The sequence below is a fragment of the Schistocerca cancellata genome, chromosome 1 (assembly GCF_023864275.1).
Source record: "Schistocerca cancellata isolate TAMUIC-IGC-003103 chromosome 1, iqSchCanc2.1, whole genome shotgun sequence".
In the NCBI taxonomy this organism is placed as follows: domain Eukaryota; kingdom Metazoa; phylum Arthropoda; class Insecta; order Orthoptera; family Acrididae; genus Schistocerca; species Schistocerca cancellata.
In genome coordinates, this window is record NC_064626.1 from 1202400124 (window position 1) to 1202415140 (window position 15017).

Consider the following 15017-nt stretch of genomic DNA (forward strand, 5'->3'; position numbering starts at 1 on the left):
GCAACCGTCTCCATGAAGCTGGGCTACGGTCCCGCACACCGTTAGGTCGTCTTCCGCTCACGTCCCAACATCGTGCAGCCCGCCTCCAGTGGTGTCGCGACAGGCGTGAATGGAGGGACGAATGGAGACGTGTCGTCTTCAGCGATGAGAGTCGCTTCTGCCTTGGTGCCAATGATGGTCGTATGCGTGTTTGGCGCCTTGCAGGTGAGCGCCACAATCAGGACTGCATACGACCGAGGCACACAGGGCCAACACCCGGCATCATGGTGTGGGGAGCGATCTCCTACACTGGCCGTACACCACTGGTGATCGTCGAGGGGACACTGAATAGTGCACGGTACATCCAAACCGTCATCGAACCCATCGTTCTACCATTCCTAGACCGGCAAGGGAACTTGCTGTTCCAACAGGACAATGCACGTCCGCATGTATCCCGTGCCACCCAACGTGCTCTAGAAGGTGTAAGTCAACTACCCTGGCCAGCAAGATCTCCGGATCTGTCCCCCATTGAGCATGTTTGGGACTGGATGAAGCGTCGTCTCACGCGGTCTGCACGTCCAGCACGAACGCTGGTCCAACTGAGGCGCCAGGTGGAAATGGCATGGCAAGCCGTTCCACAGGACTACCTACATCCAGCATCTCTACGATCGTCTCCATGGGAGAATAGCAGCCTGCATTGCTACGAAAGGTGGATATACACTGTACTAGTGCCGACATTGTGCATGCTCTGTTGCCTGTGTCTATGTGCCCGTGGTTCTGTCAGTGTGATCATGTGATGTATCTGACCCCAGGAATGTGTCAATAAAGTTTTCCCTTCCTGGGACAATGAATTCACGGCGTTCTTATTTCAATTTCCAGAACTATATTAACAAAATATAACACCAGGATGGTTTTCCACGAAGGAGAATAACACGGGGCGTAGACTACTGTGCTCCAAGGGTGCTGCGGATGACATCCAAAGCGGTCCTGCTAGGAAAACAAATAGGACCCCAGACCATCACCCCTGGTTTTCAGGCCGTGTCTTGGGAGACACTCGGGTTGGTATCGACAACTGTGTGGGATGTCTCCAGACACGTCTTCGACCTAGAATCTTCATTTTGAGTCCCGCTTTGAATTGACACTCGACGATCGGTGGAGACGTATCTGGGGACGCCACGTACAGTGGTGGATACCAACCTGATTGGATAGAAGCACAGTTCCATTCACGTTTTTAAGGAGGATCGTCGAACAGATGCACAAAACTATAGGCCTCTATCTGTGACGCCGGTCTGATGTTGTGCTTTGGGACTTGTTTTGTGTCTGGATATATGTATCTGGAGGCCGAAATTCTCCTCTGTACAAATTAACCTGAGTTCCGAAAACAACGAGCGTGACTCAGCTCGCTATTTTCGTCCAGGAGAGACAGAACAGCACTGGATACAGATGTATTTCATGTTCTTTGCCTTCCGCAAGGCGCTATAGACAGTTCTCCATTGAACATGAGACCACCAGTGTGTTTATATTAAAGTGGTTTTACACCAATGCTTATAAAATAAGGATAATTGTAGAATGTGGTGCCACACAACGTGGCGCTACACAAAACTGGCGCTAATAGCATAGGCACATAGGGAACACACACAACACAGATCTGTAGGTCCACGGTATTAGTGGTAAGTTGAGAAAACCGCCCCGAAACACATGTGCTATAAAACGCTATGTTTCCTGCGCATGTACCCCGACATCAGTATGGGGCATGATCACCATGCACACGTACACAGGCCGCACAACGGGTAGGCATACTCTGGATCAGGTGGTCAAGCTGCTGCTGGGGTATATGTTCCCATTCTTGCACCAGTGCCTGTCGGAGCTCCTGAAGCGTCCTAGGGGTTTGAAGAAGTGCGGCGATACGTCGACCGAGAGCATTCCAGACGTGCTCGATGTGGTTTAGGTCTGGAGAAAAGGCTGGCCACTCCATTCGCGTGATACCCTCTCTTTCAAGGTACTCCTCCACGGTGGTAGCTCGGAGGGACCGTGCGGTATCATTCATCAGGAGGAAGGTGGGACCGACTGCACCCCTCTAAAGGCAGACATACTGGTGTAAAATGACGTCCCGATACAACTGACCTGTTACAGTTCCTCTGTCAAAGACATGCAGGGGTGTACGTGCACCAATATCCCATCCACCACCATCAAACAACGACCTCCATTGAGGTTCACTTCAAGGTCATTTAGGGATTTGTATGTGGTTCCTGGTTCACGCCGAAAGAAAACCCGGCGAGAATCACTGTTCAGACTATACCTGGACTCGTCCGTGAACATAACTTGAGACCACTGTTCCAATGACTATCTACTGTGTTCTTGACACCAGGCTTTACGGGCTCTTGTGACCAGGGGTCAGTGGAATGCACTTTGCAGGTCTCCGGGCGAATAAACCATGTCTGTTCAGTCGTCTGTAGACTGTTCCAGTGGCTCGGTAAGGTCCCGAGCAAGGCTACCTGCAATACTCCGTGGCCGTCTGCGGGCACTGATGGTGCTGTACACTGTGGACGTCCCGTACTGTAGCGTCTGGACACTCTTCCTGTCTGCTGGAATCATTACCATTATCTTGAGATCACACTTTGTGGCAGACAGAGGACCCGTGCTACTTCCTGCTGTGTTTGACCAGCCTCCAGTCGCCATAGTATTCTACCCCTCATATCGTCATCAATATGTGTTCTTTGAGCCATTTTCAACACACAGTCACAATTAGCACGTCTGAAAACGTCTGCACACTTACTCACTGCACCGTACTCTGACACGCAACAACAAACCTCTGCGTATGTGGACTGCTGCCAGCGCCACCATGCGACGACCGCAGGTCAAATGGTTCAAATGGTTCAAATGGCTCTGAGCACTATGCGACTTAACTTCCGAGGTCATCAGTCGCCTAGAACTTAGAACTAATTAAACTTAACTAGCCTAAGGACATCACACACATCCATGCCCGAGGCAGGATTCGAACCTGCGACCGTAGCGGTCGCTCGGCTCCAGACGCAGGTCAAATCCACGGCATGGTCATACCCTGAGATGATTTAAACCGGCAAACCACCCACAAGAGCGTTGTTTCACCATGTATTAGCATTATCCTTAATTTATGAGCATGAGTGTAGGAAGCAGGAAACAGTACGCCATTCTGAACGGATAGACGTCTTCAGACGTGAAAATAACATCTGTCGTGCCCCAGAGAAGTCTCATAGGACCATTACTTTGCACAATACACATAAATGAGTTAGTAGGTAATATTGGACGTTACATGAGGCTTTCGAAGGTTCCAATCATGCCTCGGGCTTGAATGTGTGTGATGTCCTTAGGTTAGTTAGGTTTAAGTAGTTCTAAGTTCTAGGGGACTGATGACCTCAGATGTTAAGTCCCATAGTGCCCATAGTGATCAGAGCCTTTTGAACCTTTTTTTTTACGTGAGGCTTTTCGGGGATGACGCTGTTGCGAAATGCAGGAAGCCCTGCGGAAAATGTAGTGAGTGGGAGTTGACCCACAACATAAACAAATGTGTCATGTTGCAAATACATAGACAGAAAGACCCTTTATTGTATGATTACACAATTGTGGAACGTTTACTGAAAGCAGTTACTTCTATAAAATATCTAGGAGTATGCGTACGAAGCGATTTCATACGCAGTGACCACATCAAATTAATCGCGAGTAAGTCTGATGTGACACTGAGATTTACTGAAAAAATATCCCGGAAATGTAGTTCAGCAACAAAGGAAGTATCTTACAGTTCGACCAATACCTGAATATTGCTCGTGAGTATGGTATCCGTACCAGACACCAGTGGTAGAGGAAATAGGGAAGACCCAAAGCGGCGCGACTGGAAGAGAGGCACTCGGCATCGCGGTGTCGAATATTGTCGCAGTATTCGAGAGGGTTCGTTCCTAAAAGGCTCAGTAGATATGTTCCTTCCTCTTACGTATCATGCAAAAAGACCATGGAGATGAAATCAGATACATACGGAACCACACGGAGGTTTACGTGCAATCGTTCTTCACAGGAACAGTTCCCGACTGGACAATAAAAGAAGAGGAACCGCAGTAGTACACAGATTAACCTCCGACACACGCAGCAAGACGGCTTGCTGGATAAAGATATAGATACTGTGGTAGATGTAAAGGCACCGGAGAGGCAGTCCTTTAGTTGTTCGTGATAATGGAAGCAAGAATAAAGAAAAATCAAGAAAGATTGATAGGATATGGTGACCTGGAAACCAGTGTTGGACAACGTGAAATGATGCCAGACATCTAAATTCCGAGAAAACAAACACGAATAAACTATATGGAAAAACGAGTGACCGAACCTCCGCCGGGACTAGCCGCACAGTCCATGACTGCAGCGCCTGAGACCGCTCGGCTAATACCGCGCGGCAGGAGGGTGGGGGGGAGGGAGGCTAGGACGGGGATGCAGATTTTCGCTTCCAGTGTTTTCACTCTATACGTCGGAGAAGCAACGACGAAATTCAAAGGAAGTTACAGAAATGGAATTAAAATTCAGGGTGGAATGGTATCAATGATGATTCGCTGATAACATTGATATCTTCAGTGAAGGTGAAGAAGAATTGCAACACCTGTTGAGCGGAGGGAACTATCTAATGAGTACAAAATATGAATTGAAAGTAAACAGGAGAAAGACGAAAGCTGCCTTGATAGGACTAAGATTAATATCATTATAATTTTCACAGTTTTGGCAATCACTTCTTTTGAGTCGATTTCTAACTATGGCTGTTGACCAAGAGAGGTATCTCACAATTTTTCCAGACATCATTGAGCAGATGTAGATATAAAATCTCCCCATTCCCCCAGTCTCCCCTCTGACCCATCGTTCCCCTACGAAATAACGACGAACCAATCACTTCGTCTCCCATAAAATGAAACCAGGTACTTTACACAGTTGCTTGATCACTCTTGAGAGTAATCCTTCCGCGACCAGTAGCCCGGGGGGTGCTACCCAGTCCAGACGTGCCACACAGGAGCTTTCGTCCTGCCTGAACAGCCTCAGAGGGGGCGGCCGCCCCCATTCCGCACCCGACTGCTATCTGCGGCCAAGTGACATTTCAGCTAACCAACGGCGGGACTCCCCCTTTTTAAACCGTGAGTAACGGCTATTGGTCGCCGCTTCCATTACGCAGCCCCCCCTCCTCCCACGGCGCAAATAAAGAGCTACGGCCGCAGTATCGCCTCGGCTCTGCTCACGCAGCCGCCTGCGTACCACACCGCCACGCGCTGTTTGTCGTGTGTGGCCACACTTCAGGATTTCCTCGTAACTCCCGATACGTCAACGGGACAAAAAGTACAAACGTAATATTAAGGTATCACAGGCTGTTTCTAAACTAAACATCCTTATCCACGAGACAACTTCTTGGACAAGAGAGCTAATACACTACTGGCCATTAAATTTGCTACATCAAGAAGAAATGCAGATGATAAACGGGTATTCATTGGACAAATATAAATATTATACTAGAAATGACATGTGACTACATTTTCACGCAATTTGGGTGCATAGATCCTGAGAAATCAGTACCCAGAACAACCACCTCTGTCCGTAATAACGGCCTTGATACGCCTCGGCATTGAGTCAAACAGAGCTTGAATGGTGTGTACAGCTACAGCTGCCCATGCAGCTTCAACACAATACCACATTTCATCAAGAGTAGTGACTGGCGTATTGTGACGAGCCAGTTTCTCACCTACTATTGACCATACGTTTTCAATTGGTGAGAGATCTGGAGAATGTGCTGGCCAGGGCAGCAGTAGAACATTTTCTGTATCCAGAAAGGCCCGTACAGGACGAGCAACATGCGGTCGTGCGTTATCCTGCAGAAATGTAGGGTTTCACGGTGATCGAATGAAGGGTAGAGCCACAGGCCGTAACACATCTGAAATGTAACGTCCACTGGTCAAAGTGCCGTCAATGCGAACAAAGGTGACCCAGACGTGTAACCAATGGCACCCCATGCCATCACCTCTGGTGATACGCCAGTATGACGATGACGAATACACGCTTCCAATGTGCGTTCACGACAATGTCGCCAAACACGGATGCGACCATCATGATACCGTAAACAGAACCTGGATTCATCCGAAAAAATAACGTTTTGCCATTAGTGCACCCAGGTTCGTCGTTGAGTACACCAATGCAGGCGCTCCTGTCTGTGATGCAACGTCATGGATAACCGCAGCCATTGTCTCCGAGCTGATAGTCCATGCTGCTGCAAACGTCGTCGAACTGTTCGTGCAGATGGTTGTTGTCTTGCAAACTTCCCCATCTGTTGACTCAGGGATCGAGACGTGGCTGCACGATCCATTACAGCCATGCGGATGAGATGCCTGTCATCTCGACTGCTAGTGATACGAGGCCGTTGGGATCCAGCACGGCGTTCCGTATTACCCTCCTGAACCCACCGATTCCATATTCTGCTAACAGTCATTGGATCTCGACCACCGCGAGCAGCAATGTCGCGATACGATAAACCGCAATCGCGATAGGCTACAATCCGACCATTATCAAAGTTGCAAACGTGATGGTACGCATTTCTCCTCCTTACACGAGGCATCACAACAACATTTCACAAGGCAACGCCCGTCAGCTGCTGTTTTTGTATGAGAAATCGGTTGGGAACTTTCCTAATGTCAGCACGTTGCAGGTGTCGCCACCAGCGCCAATCCATTTGCATATCACAACATTTTCTTCCTGTCGGTTAAATTTCGCGTTTATAGCACGTCGTCTTCGTGGTGTAGGAATTTTAATGGCCAGTAGTGTAGATACTTGGGTTGAACTTTAATTTCCCTATCGAAACTAAAAGTTTACCTTGGCAGCAGTTTTAAGTTGTCTTTTCGTGTTGTTGCAGGTAAGGGCATCTGTGGCATATCCAACGTGCATCGAGCCGAGATGACGACAAAACAACAAAAACTGCTTCTTTCGTTTGTAGTTGTACGCATCAAATGATGCTATACTCTTCAAAGACAGTTATAAATATTCGCCTGTTGGTCTTTCCCGTCCCAACATTCCACTTTCTACAGCTCAAACAACTCGATTATTATGTCAGCAATTTCAAGAAAGTTGTGTTTATGTAAGAGGTGGTCCCCATCGGCTCACTGAGTAAATGACAGAATCCATGCATGTACCTTCTCTTCCAACAACTCTGGGGGACACCACCTAACTGCAGAAGTGAATGCAAAAATTATAGTACAGTATGGGACGAGTTCGACCATTGTCTGGAGCCGGCCGCTGTTTCCGAGCGGTTCTAGGTGCTTCAGTCCTAAACCGCGCTACTGCTACGGTCGCAGGTTCGAATCCTGCTTCGGGCATGGTTGTGTGTGATGTCATTAAGTTAGTTAGGTTGAAGTAGTTCTAAGTGTAGGGGACTGATGACCTCAGATGTTAAGTCCCATAGTGCTTAGAGCCATTTGAACCATTGTCTGGATGTTTATCTTGCGTCCAGTGCAGGGAACCCTGAAAGTTTGTGTGAAAGATAAATGAAAGCTGTAGCCCTAAATGTAATTTTAAGAAACACCGCAAGACTGCATGTGAATGCTTGCAAATGATATGTCATTGTGCTACCCCCAAAGATCGCGGTACCACACCAAAGTCGGCAAAAGGCATGGATACCACCGAGAATATCAATGTCTAGCTGAAATTCGTAAAGACGAAGCGGTCAATGCGACACCAATGCTGTTCAAGTCTCAAGTGAAACAGTACATTTGTAAATGTTGAACTTGTACTTCAAGAGAAGGTCTTGTAATTATATGCATCAAATGATGCTATACTGTTCAAAGGCAGTTGTAAATGTTCGCCAGATTCCTCTGGTAGTGGACTCTATCAAGTTAAGTACATCTGTTTATCTTTATTTTAGCAAAGTCAACTAATGCTTCATATCCTGTAGTCGTAAACAGCCGTCTCCCCGGCTCCCAGAGCAATCAAGGTGGCCACAGTTATGATTGGATGACAATATTTTCTTCTGGTCATAATACATGTAGAATAAGATGATTATTTTTAAATTATGACCTTAGTAGTCGTGGTTCATGATGTGGGTTCCTGTTGTCATGTCCTAGTTCATGAACCATGGGCAACGTATGAGTGGCGAAGTAAGTGGTCCTGGGAGTCGGAATACCAGTTACTTTGGAATAAGGCTGGACATCTCGGACATATTCTGAGTCGTGGTCACCTTTGTGCTCAGACGGCAAAAACTACCAGATCCACCAGTTAGTCCCTCAACCGTTAGGGGTAAAACTCAATGGGACCTGGGGCAAGTAAGCCTAGCAACCTGCCTCCCTGGTACTTTAAATATGATGTTGGCAATAATCAGAGCAAAATGCCTCGGACCTTTGGAGGTGACCGAGTCCCACTTCTAATTGACAAACCAGGGACTTCTAAGATACGACTCAGCAAACGAATGGTAACGAGATGTGGAGCTATTAATATCAATGGGGGCTACTCTGGGAAGAAGGTAGAGCTGGCAGAGGCTGCAAGTAAGATGGGGTTAGACGTTTCAGCTGTTAGTGACTTACGGGTAAGGGGTGAGAAAGAAGAGGAAGTGGGAGAATACAAGGTCTACCTGTCAGGAGCCAAAGCAGGAATAGCACAATGGGGTGTAGGGCTTTACATCAGGGAAGAAGTGGGACCCAGCGTAGTTCCAATAAAGTATGTAAACGAACGACTGATGTGGATGGATTTGACAGCGTCTAGCAAGAAAATTAGGATTGTGACAGTATATTCACATTGTGAAGGGACAGATCAAGATAAGATGGATAGTTTTTATGAGGCACTCAGTGATGTAGTTGTTAGAGTAAAGGACAAGGACCGTGTTCTGTTCATGGGTGATTTTAATGCCAGGACTGGAAATCGAACAGAAGGGTATGAAAAGGTTATGGGTAAATTTGGAGAGGATATGGAGGCCAACAGGAATGGTAAACAATTCTTGGATTTCTGTGCCAGTATGGGCTTAGTAATCACAAACCCCTTTTTTAAACATAAGAACATTCACTGGTATACTTGCGAAGGCAGGGGAACCAGATCTGTCATTGACTATATAATAACAGATCAGGAACTCAGGAAGGCTGTGAGGGACACACCTGTATTCAGGAGATTATTTGATGACACTGATCATTATTTAATTTGCAGGGAAATTGGTATCGTGAGGCCGAAAGTGCAGGAGGTCAGGTCCATTTATAGGAGGATAAGAGTGGAGAAACTTCAGGATAAGGAAATCAGCTACAAGTACATTATAGTGATCTCAGAAAGGTACCAGTTAATTGTATGCAGTCAATTACTGTCATTGGAAAAGGAATGGACAAGGTACAGGGACACAGTATTAGAAGTGGCTAAAGAATGTCTTGGAACAGTAGTATGTAAAGGTAGGATGAAGCAAACAGCTTGGTGGAATGGTTCAGTCAAGGCAGCCTGTAAAAGGAAAAAGAAGGCGTATCAAAAATGGCTACATACTAGAACTCAGGTAGACAGAGAAAGTTATGTTGAAGAAAGAAACAAAGCTAAACAGATAATTGCAGCATCCAAGAAGAAATCCTGGGGAGACTTAGCTAACAGGTTGGACACTTTGAGTCAACTGCTGGAAAACCATTCAGGAGTGCAATTAGCAGTCTTCGAAAGAGAGGTAAGAAGGAATTGACAAGTATTTTGGACAGGTCAGGAAAACTGCTGATGAATCCTGTTGATGCTTTGGGCAGATGGAGGGAAGAGTTGCTCAATGTAGGTGAAAATACGATCAGTAATGTTTCAGATTTCGATGCACAATGGTATAGGAATGCTGATGGCAATAGGATCACATTTGAGGAAGTGGAGAAAATGGTCAATAGATTGCAGTGCAATAAAGCGGCTGGGATGAATGAAATTAAGTCGGAACTCATCAAATACAGTGGAATGTCAGGTCTTAAATGGCTGCACAGGATAACTGAAATGGCCTGGGAGTCAGGACAGGTTCCATCAGACTGGAAGAAAGCAGTAATCACACCAATCTTTAAACATGGAAACAGAAAAGACTGTAACAACTACAGAGGTATCTCTTTAATCAGCGTTGTGGGTAAAATCTTCTCAGGTATTGTTGAAAGGAAAGTGCGAGTATTAGTTGAGGGCAAATTGGATGATAATCAGTGTGGGTTTAGGCCTCTTAGAGGTTATCAGGACCAGATCTTTAGCTTCCGGCAAATAACGTGGAAGTGTTACGAGTGGAACGGGGAATTGTATCTATGCTTTATAGATCTACAAAAGGCATATGACCGGGTTCCTAGGAGGAAGTTACTGTCTATTCTACGAGATTGTGGAGTAGGAGGCAAACTTTTGCAAGCTATTAAAGGTCTTACAAAGATAGTCAGGCATCAGTTAGAGTTGAAGGTAAATTGTGTTCATGGTTCTGAGTAGTTTCAGGGGTAAGACAAGGCTGCAACCTGTTTCCACTGTTGTTCATATTATTTATGGATCACATGTTGAAAACAATAGACTGGCTGGGTGAGATAAAGATATGTGAACACAAAATAAGCAGTCTCGCATATGCGGATGACAGTTGTGATGGCAGATTCGACTGAAAGTTTGCAAAGTAATATTTCAGAGCTAGATCAGAAATGTAAGGACTATGGTATGAAGATTATCATCTCCAAAACAAAAGTAATGTCAGTGGGAAAGAGATACAAACGGATTGAGTGCCAAATAGGAGGAACAAAGTTAGAACAGGTGGACGGTTTCAAGTACTTAGGATGCATATTCTCACAGGATGGCAACATAGTGAAAGAAATGGAAGCAAGGTGTAGCAAAGCTAATGTAGTGAGCGCTCAGCTTCTGCAAGAAGGAAGTCAGTACCAAAACTAAGTTACCTGTGCACCGTTTAATCTTTCAACCAACTTTGTTGTATGGGAGCGAAAGCTGGGTGGATTCAAGTTACCTTATAAATAAGGTTGTGGTTACTGATATGAAAGTAGCTAGGATGATTGCAGGTACTAGTAGATGGGAACACTGGCAGGAGGGTGTCCACAATGAGTAAATCAAAGAAAAACTAGGAATGAACTCTATAGATGTAGAGTCAGGGCGAACGGGCTTAGATGGTGGGTTCATGTGACACGCATGGGAGAAGCAAGGTTACCCAAAGATTCATGGGTTCAGCAGTAGAGGGTAGGAGGAGTCGGGGTAGAGTAAGGAGAAGGTACCTGGATTCGGTTAAGAATGATTTTGAAGTAATAGGCTTAACATCAAAAGAGGCACCAATGTTAGCACTGAATACGGGATCATGGAGGAATTTTATAAGGGGGACTATGCTCGAGACGGAACACTGAAAGGCATGTTGTTGTTGTTGTAGTCTTCAGTCCTGAGACTGGTTTGATGCAGCTCTCCATCCTCTGAAAGGCATAATCAGTCTTAAATGATGATGATGATAATAATAATGATGATGATGAGTAGTCGTATGTCTCACTGAGAATTTACCTCGTCTGTCCGTCTTCAGTCACGTAGGAGATGAGACTTGGATGCACCTTGCAGGTTCTCCCTGTAATACAGAATTTTCATCTGGTGCTAGATATAGGTCTTCTATTCAAAATGTTTTCATGCAAATAAGTTTTGTAACTTCTATTCCAACTAAAATACTTTTTTGTGGTCTTGAGTATTGCTGGTTTATCGTGAAAATAAGTTTTATATCTCTTTCCAACTACAGTACCTTTCTGTGGTCCTGAGTATTGCTGGTGCCTTACGTTAGCATTCCGCACTCCATCTTCAGGCCACAAGTGGCCCATCGGGACCATCCGACCGCCGTGTCATCCTCAGATGAGGATGCGGATAGGAGGGGCGTGTGGTCAGCACACCGCTCTCCCGGTCGTTATGATGGTTTTCTTTGACCGGAGCCGCTACTATTCAGTCGAGTAGCTCCTCAATGGGCATCACGAGGCTGAGTGCACCCCGAAAAATGGCAATAGCACATGGCGGCTGGATGGTCACCCATCCAAGTGCCGGCCACGCCCGACAGCGCTTAACTTCGGTGATCGCACGGGAACCGGTGTATCCACTGCGGCAAGGCCGTTTCCCGCCTTACGTTAGGCTTGATGTTTTTCAGCATGTCAGCTGTAGTTTTTATTGCCCTTTTTTTCAATGTTTAGCTGGTTGTGGTGTGTAGAAACATACAAAATGTACGCACCGTTTACCGTAGCAGTATCTCGTTACCAGAAATGTCTCTATTCAGGTATAGTTTTAATTAAGACAATGATCTTTCATACGAAGGCCACATCTTACACAAATTGTTGAAAAGAGAGGGTAACCATTACTCATTATTACTGGGATGGATTTGATGCAATCTTGGTATAAATGAAAAGTTGTGTTTCCAGAAATCGCGTAATATTGCAACCACTATGCTAGAAATAATTGCCGGTATTCACAATAAAAATAAGCAAGCTACTACATTAACTTAGACTACTGCAGTATGACGTGTTCTGAGATCCAAACAAATTCAGCAATCAACACGATCTGCCAAATGTAAAGTTACCTCACGGTATAAACACTTCAATAATTAAGATCCATCTATTCTTTTCCGATTTCACGACGCCGACTGGCTAAATAACAGATCCTATAGATTTCACGAATACATTGCACAAAATAACGCAACATCGACATGAAATTTGCATAGATATACTAAAAAATATTCACAAAACCTGTAATTATACTTTTCTTTTTCTTCTTCTCCTTCTTCATTTTACTTCTACTTCAAGGAGTGGGTTCTGGCGCCTTCCAAAACCAAAGGACTTTTACAAAACTGATCTCTTCGTCTCTCCATTGGTCACATTATACCTCCGAATCTTCCAATTTGATTGAAATGTAATGCTTGCCACTGCCGAGCTCGGGGCTCATCATAGTGCCTAATCTGCCGTTGCTGTCTCTTTGTTTAGTTGCTGTCTTAAGTCTTCAGTTCGCATTCTGTCTCTTAACGTTAGTCGAAGAAGTGACCTCAGAAATCTTGTTCTAGGCGTTCCCCTGCTCCTCTCCTCTTCTAAAAAATTTTCTAACAAAAAAAAAAAAATAAAAAATAAAAATAAAAAACCACTACCGTGCGCATAAGAGCAAACGTAGCCACCAATTGTTAGTCTTAGTGCTACAGTTCAGCCAAAATACCTCCTAATGCAAATCATTTATTGCATTATATTTCTGTGTGTTTGGAACCTCATCGGAGTTACATTTGTATGTTGACATCTTTACCGTGAGACATTTAAACTAATTTAGTCATTACTTTTGTTTTATTTACAGAAATAACAATTCGGTACTTTTATGAAAGATTATTCAATTTAAACATATTTACTTGTAAGTCACTTTCGTTGCCTACTATGAGAACCTGGTTGTATGCAAACAAATCAGTGTTAGTAAATTTTTTCCTTCCCACGTTCATTTTCTTGGCTTTCTAGAAATCCATCTTTCTCAAACTTGGTTGATGACTGTATCAAAAATTATTGGTGACAAACCACACCCTAGTCTTGGTCACCGGTTTACAATCAATAATTCTTCGACATACCGTACTAATTTAAATGTGATCGTACCACATCTATCGGCATTCAACAAGTTCAGAGACAGTAAATGTTTTCCGTAATTACGTTATTCCTACCTTATCGAAGGCTTTCTTGAAATCTGGATACAACAGAAAGAGTTGCTTTTTGAACCCTCTTCTCTTTTCTATCAGCTGTTTTGGAACTGGTGTTGCATCTACACAGGACCTACCTTTAGAAAAGCCATTTTCTTCTTCTCGTAAAAAATATTTTTAGTATTTCCTGGAGTTTCCTTTTAGTGACGGACCTTGTTCTAAGACAAGTTTTAAAGTTCTGACCGGTTAGAATAATTCCTGCTTGGTTTGGATTTTACATGCAGAAAAACAGGTTTCCCTGAATTACAATGTCATTGCCAGACCTCAAAGTTTCTATTTCTTTTACCTGAACCATAATTTCTGCTATAAATTTTTATTTTCTTTTCTTTACGGCTTGCTCAGGTTGAATAATATTGGGGATTGGACATAGCCCTGTTTCACTCTCTTCTCAAATATTGCTTTCCTTTCACGTCCCTCGACTCTTACAACTGCCGTCTTGTTTCTATAAAAGTTACAAATAGCCTTTCACTGTAAGTATTTTATCCCTACTACCTTCAGCATTTCAAGGAAAGAATTCCATTCATCAATTTCAAAAGATATCTCGAAGTCGGCAAGCAGTATAAATGTAGAGTTACCTTTCATTAACCGATGATCTAAGATGAACCGTAGAAAAAAAGTCACTATTGCCTCGCGTGGTGCTACGTTCTTCCAGAAACCAAACTGGTCTTCTCTTACGTCGGCTAGTACCAGTCTTTCGATTCTTCTGTAAAGAATTCGTGTTAGTATTTTGCAGCCATGGCTTATTAAATTCATAGTTCGGTAATTTTTCTACCTATCAGCACCTGCTTGCCTAGTAATTGAAATTATTACATTTTACTTGAAGTCTGAGATTATTCCACTTGTCTCGTTTATCTTACTCACTTGACGGAAGAGTTTTGTCATGGCTGGCTCTCCCGAAGCTATTAGTAGTTCTGATAGAATATTGTGTACTTTAGGGGCCTTGTTTCGACTGACATTTTTCAGTACTCTAACAAATTCTTCTCGCAGTATCGTATCTCCCATCTTCTCTTCACCTATGTCCTTTTCCATTCCTATTATATTACCTTCATCTCCCTTGTATAGACCCTGTATATATTCCTTGCACCTTTCGGCTTACCCGTCTTTGCGTAGGACTGGTTTCCCATCTGAAATCTTTATGTACATACAGCTTCTCCTTCTGTCTCCAAAAGTATCTAATTTTCCTGCAGGCGATATGTATCTTTCCCCTAGTGAAATAGGGTAAATCCATTCATTTGTCCTCTAGCTGTTTCTGCTTATCCATTTTGCACTTCTTATCAATCTCATGTTTTAGACGTTTGTATTTCCTTTCGCCTGCTCCATTCACTATATTTTTATATCTTCTCCTTTCGTCACTTAAATTCAGTGC